Below are 6,872 nucleotides of genomic sequence, written 5' to 3' on the forward strand. Positions count from 1 at the left end.
ATGTACGCAAGCTTTTGCTAACATTTATCATTTAAGTAACCATTTTTGATAATTTAAACGATAGAAAGTAATAATACAAACACACAGAAAGCATAATATTTTATAAAATACTGTTTTCAATAGAAATTGTTTATTATATTTAGGATAACTTAAATATTTCTGAGCTTCATTCAAAACAACTTCAAAAATTGTGTACTGGCAACTCTGAGCAAAGAGCAGGAGAGAGAGAGAGAAATCAGCTGACACGTTTCTACGGAAAAATCTAATTCTCACAGATTTCTACGTCAACGTCTACGTCTACAGAAAAATTCTACGTTGATGAGTTTTCATTTACACGGCGTTCTCATAATATAGATCGTGTCAGCTGACACGTTCTCCATTTTTACGTCCGTGGATAACTGCGCTTTAAGATTTGCACCGTTAATTCGATTATCAAAAATGAGGTGTCAAATGATAGGGCTTGGCCTCTAGATATGAAATAAGTTTTTATTTTTTGAATAGGATTGCCACCTTTTAAAAATTATAAAATCTGCACGGTGCGTTGGACTAAAAAAATAAGGCTTCAAATAAAAGAGCCGGGCCTGAAGACGTACAATAAGGATTTATTTTTTGAATAGAGTTTCCGCCTATCTACAAAAGTTTAATATTTACATCCTTCGCATGATTTTCAAAAATGAGGTGTCAAACGAAAGGGCTTGGCCTATAGATATAAAATAAGTTTTTTTTGAATAGGGTTTCCACCTGTCAAAATTTGTAATATTTACACTGTTCACCCGATTTTCAATAGTGACGTGTCAAACGAAGAGGCTATCTAAGAGGAATCTAAAGATGTGCAAGAAGGGTTCTTTTTTTGAACAGGGTTACAATATTTTAAAAAATTTTACAATCTGGACCGATCGTTGGATTAAAAAAAATTAGCTGTCAAATGAAAGGGTTATGCCTCTATATGTAAAATATGGTTTCAACTAAGCAAGACTGTTTGGTTTTAATCAGTTTGTATTGCCACACATATATATATATATATTCATATACAAATTTAAGTGCAGAATTAAATAAATATACATACTTATGTACATAAAATATAAATTATCTTTATCAGTTTTAATTTAATTATTTTCATGTACATACATACATACTTACCAATACATAAATGTAAGTGCGGAAATAAATAATACTTTAAATGAAATTTCAAAAAGATTAAAATGAAACCATATTTTACATACAGAAGCGTAACCCTTTCATTTGACACCTAATTTTTTTTTTAATCCAATGAACTGTCCAGAATTTAAAATTTATAAAAATATTGTAACCCTGTTCAGAAAAGAACCCTTATTGCACACCTCACTATTGAAAATCGTGTGAACAGTGTAAATATTACAAATTTTTAGACAGGTGGAAACCCTATTAAAAAAAATAAAAACTTATGTCATATCTAGAGGCCAAGCCCTTTCGTTTGACACCTCTTTTTTGAAAATCATGCGAAGGATGTAAATATTATACTTTTGCAGACAGGCGGAAACTCTATTCAAAAAATAAATCCTTATTGTACGTCTTCAGGCCCAGCCCTTTTTTTGAAGCCTTATTTTTTTAATCCAAAGCACCGTGCAGATTTTATAATTTTTAAAAAGGTGGCAATCCTATTAAAAAAATAAAAACTTATTTAATATCTAGAGGCCAAGGCCTTTCATTTGTCGCCTCATTTTTGAAAATCATGCAAAGGATGTAAATATTATAATTTTGTAGATATGCGGCAACTGTATTCAAAAAATAAAAACTTATTTAATATCTAGAGGCCAAGGCCTTTCATTTGTCGCCTCATTTTTGAAAATCATGCAAAGGATGTAAATATTATAATTTTGTAGATATGCGGCAACTGTATTCAAAAAATAAATCCTTATTGTACGTATTCAGGCCCAGCTCTTTCATTTGACACCTTATTTTTTTTAATCCAACGTCCCTGCAGATTTTATAATTTTTAAAAAGGTGGCAATCCTACTGAAAAAATAAAAACTTATTTCATATCTAGAGGCCAAGCCCTTTCATTTGACACCTCATTCTTTAAAATCGAATGAACGCACAGTGCGGCCGAATCCCAAAAGTGCGGCCAAAATTCGAGAAAATAAAGTTTCTAGATAGGCCTTTTTTGACATTGAGTTGGCTAAAGGGATCACCTAAGAAGAGAAATCTGTTTACTGTAACGACCTGTACCCTAAGTCCTCTCTTTATATTCATTTGTAGTGTGACTTCTCCCAAGCACAACGTTATTGTAATAAAAAGCGAAAAGCTATTAACGTATAAGTAGTTAGAGAATAGAAAATCAAACAAAACCAAATTGATTCTACGTCCGAAGGTTAGTAAAATACATAAAAAAAACTTGTGAAAACTAATACTGTACCAGAAATTTTTAAGGATTAAAAATGTAAAGGTATTTTTTTCGTTTAGTTCTAAACCAAATGTGAGTTGTTAAACGCAACAGAAACAAAACGCTGTCGAATGCTGCTTTTAAACCTATTAGAGTTTACGTAGGAAAGTATTAGCTACAGAATAAAACAAAACTCAGATGCCCATCTCTGCCTCTTATATTTTTGTTTGTTTTTTTTACACGCTTATACATATTAGTTTCACCTGTATGTAAAAATGTCCAGCTTTTTAACTAGATTTCACAGAAAGATTTTGAGTATGCAGTTTTGTAGCAGATTTAACTTAAGTATAACAAAGTCACGCTGAAAGTAGCTCAGACTTACGGTTGATTTTTGAATTTTTTTTTTGTGGAAGGTGTTGCTCATGTTCTTTATATCATAGAATATACTTGGTATGGAAGAAAATGACTGGCACCGTCAACAAAAGAAATTTTCAAAAATCAACAGTAAGTCCTAGCTGCTTCAAACTTGGACTTTGTTGCACTAAAATTGAATGGGCTATAAAACTGCGTACTCAAAATCTTTCTAAGATATCTAATTAAAAAGCTCAAAATTTACCAGACGCCATACTGGATCCGCCATTTTGAATTTTACAATTCTGCCAGGGGATTAGTAATTAGTGACCCCGAAAACCCCCTGGTACGAAATTTCAAATCATTATTTCAAAGCTTCGAATTTTGGCCGCACTTTTTGATTTCGGCGGCACTGTGGAACGGTGCATATCGTATGCAATTAACGAAATTGCCTTCGCATAGAATAGTATCTCTAGCCACACTAACTTTCCGCGAATGTTTGACGGAGCATTTACATTCACTTATGAAGGAGAACTACAGCAAGGAACGTTCGCGAAGGCATCGATGCCACTTATAGCTATATATATGAACGCGCGCTCTTTGGTCTACGAAAATATACGCGTATGAACAACAGCGAAAATTTTTCTACCTAACATTCGTGAACGCGAACGATCTGGACTTGTTTTCAGTGATCGGACTTCCAAAAAAATGTGTGTGGTAGATTCTGGAAAAAAATTAGGTAGATTTCAAAGAAATGTGGTAGATCTCAGGTTTTGGATCAAACTTTGTACAAAAATTTAAAAAAAAATCTGCAAGGTTTCACCTAAATTGCAAACATTTTAATTAGAATCTAAAAAAAATTAATTTTAGTATAATAAAGTTCAAGATTGAAGTTTCTAAAAATTGCATTGAGTTTTGGCAATTTTTTCTTTGACAGTGTAAAGCAGTTCCTTCCATATCAAGATATTTTTCGAACATATTTTGAGAGATTTCTGCAACCTTGCGGAGTGCTGCCAGCTTTTCTTTTTATCACATCACGATGATGCGAACAAATGTGGGCTCAAGTAAATGTAAACAATGCCTTAGAGACTTTAGATGCACTGAAATTTGCTAATACTTTCACAAAAATCGCGGGTTTTTAACATCTTCGCTATTAATTCTTTTTATATAATCATATATATCATAATCAGACCTTGTGCGGTAGATGTGGTAGATGCTCAAAAAAGTGGCAGATCTACCACAATGTGATACAAGTCCGATTACTGCTTGTTTTATGCTTCTCGTTCGCGAAGGAGAATCAATAGAGAATATTTGATACGTTCACGTTCGCGTATAAAATCATAAATGTATGTACGTTCATATATGAATAGTTGCGTTCCAGCAGCAGTACGAATATCAGGTTTTGCAGGATTTTACAGGATTTACAGGAACAGCTGTTTTCGCCTTTAACAAACCTCGTGCGGAAACAGCTTTCTGTAAAATCCTGTAAATTCCTGCTATTCGTACTGCTGCTAATATTTCCGAGCCCTGTTGATAACTAAGTCAATGGTCCTTTTAATATTATATAAACATCCGAAAACATTAAAACATGTGAAATAAATCTCGTCTCACTGTTTTGTGTTTTTCACTTGGTTGCTGAAGTAATGAATAATTGAAAATTCATAAGGGAAAGTTATAGTTTTTGTAAGTTTTATCTTAATATCTTAAAAACTTGTAGACTTATGGAAAAATGATAAATGAACGTGAGGTACCAAATTTAATAACCCTCAATTTGATAAATCGTCCAGTTTATAACAATTAACGCATTCCATGGATATTACAACCCAAAGTTTCTTTTAAAAATTCATACACTTTGATTAAATTTCGCGGGTTAAAGATAAGTTTTAAATTAATCTTTCGTGGCCAATAGCAATTGGCTTAGACCTAAGACCTCATAATATTAGAATTACAAAACGGTCAAATGCCTTTTATTTTCCCCCATACAAAATCGACCTAGCCTACTGTGCCAATATGCATTATTTCTTTTTTTTCGTATGCATTAGCTCGGTTTTTTCATATGCATTATTTCGTATGCACAGTTTTCATAAGCACAATTTCAGGGTGCCCTCTACACCTTCTTCCATTTCCATATCGGAGCCCTTTCTTTCAGCTATACGATACAAATTCGATAAATTTTACAGGATGTTTGCTTATAACAAGAGCAATAGAAGCTGATAGAGCATTCAGGGTGTTTACTTGCCCTAAATCCAGAGCTGTTAAGTTTCCAATACGATTAGTAATCATTATTTTTTTGTATTTCTTTAATTTAAATAAATATTTTAATTTTCTTACATAACCCAGCCATTAATAATTAATTATAATCAAAAATTATCAAAAATAATCATGATTAATGGACATTAAAAAAATAATCACAAATAATCTAATTATAAATAATCAAAATTAATCAACTTATTTTTTTAACTATGTGATTTTTTTTTAATTGTTTGATTATTTTTAATTATATGATTGTTTTTAATCATTTGACTGTTTTTAATTATTTGATTATATTCAATTATTTGATTATTTCTAATTATATGATTATTATTAATTATTTTTCCAAATAGATGAAGCTGCGTTTGGCAGCAAATTTTTATAAGTTAGTATTAAGTATTTGAAACCAAATTCACTGTACGAGTAAATACTTGTACTGTAGTTTACAAGCAAGGAATGATTTCTTATTGATTGTTAACTGTCTTTGCTATTGAGGCATTTAATGGCACCGCGGCCAACTCAGTGCGCGACCTCTAAGGATTTGGATGAAAGTTGAAGAGATTGAAGGTCTGGAAGACATGAATATACGTGCAGCATATTTTGCCGACATGACGTAGAGTTGCCTATTTACACGGGGCTTAAATTTAAAAAAAAACGTCATACATACCTTTCTCTAAATTGCTGTATCTTGGAAAACTTTCAACGAAACTTAATGAAAAAAATGTATTTCTTCCGTCTTATTATGGGCTTTAATTATACATTTTTTACATTAATGTGCAACGTATAAAAAACAAAAAAAAAATAAGTAAATATTTTTCTTTTTGATTTTTGTTTTGATGGTCTATAATGTCAACTTTACCGAAGCATCAACAACAGTCATTTATAGCTTCAAGGTTAGTCCTTTTATTAAAACAAGAAAAAGGAAAGGTGTGTAAAAAAATTAACCTAACGGGTAACATAATTATAGTTCTTTACAATAAGAACTAAAAAGAAAAAATTATTAATTGATTTAAATATTCGTTAAAGAAAGATATGAAGTTCCCTTACTAGATGTTATTTAACCTTTTAAACTAGCTTAATATAGGATTAAAGTAATTGGCACGTAGTCATAGTCGAAATAAAGTACACTGTAAAGTTAGTTGCAGTTATTTTTACAGACATCCCATTGAAAACATACAGCACCTTGTCTAAATTATTCTCACCCGATTGGTAGAGGGCTTCGGGTGTACGAATTTGTTATAACGTCAGGAGTTGAAGACTTGCTCTAGCTCCTAGTATCTTAAAATTCCCTCCTGTCCCGTGGCAAGCAGATTTCCCATGTGGACTTGCAACAAAGTTCAATTTTGCTATTTCCTTGAAGGGAATTTTATTTAATTTAGGACTTTAGTAAAGTTAATATGATTTAGTTATATTGTTTTTTTAGCCCACCTTTCCTTTTTCAAAAATATACAATTTCATAAAATGTCAATGGCGTTAGACGATCTAGAGTCCATACGCCTAAGTAGCCCATTACGCGTATTTGGGTACTTAAAGTTGACATTATATACAATTAGGGAGTTCACAAGGTGTTGTATACTGTCGTACTGTTGTATGTCATAAACTTTAAACGGCTAAAACTGTATTTAAGGAATTCGCAAGCTAATATAAAAGTTTTATTATGAAAATTCAGACAATTAAAAAAAAGTTGGTGGTGATTTCAAGTCCTCTAAACATTTCTTTAGCCGTTAAAAACTTTACAACATACAACAATACGACAAGTACGACACCTTGTGAACCACCCAAATGTTTCTATGTAAACATTTATTTTCGCGACCGCGTAAGACAATACGAGCATGGATCGGAAACTAGGTTCCGACTATGATCAACAGCTTGTCCACAGCGCGGAGCGGAAACTAGAGCTTTCCGCCTG

This window comes from Rhagoletis zephyria, unplaced genomic scaffold, assembly GCF_001687245.7.
Source record: "Rhagoletis zephyria isolate East Lansing unplaced genomic scaffold, Rhagoletis_zephyria_1.1 Rzeph_scaffold_03749, whole genome shotgun sequence".
Taxonomy (NCBI): Eukaryota; Metazoa; Arthropoda; class Insecta; order Diptera; family Tephritidae; genus Rhagoletis; species Rhagoletis zephyria.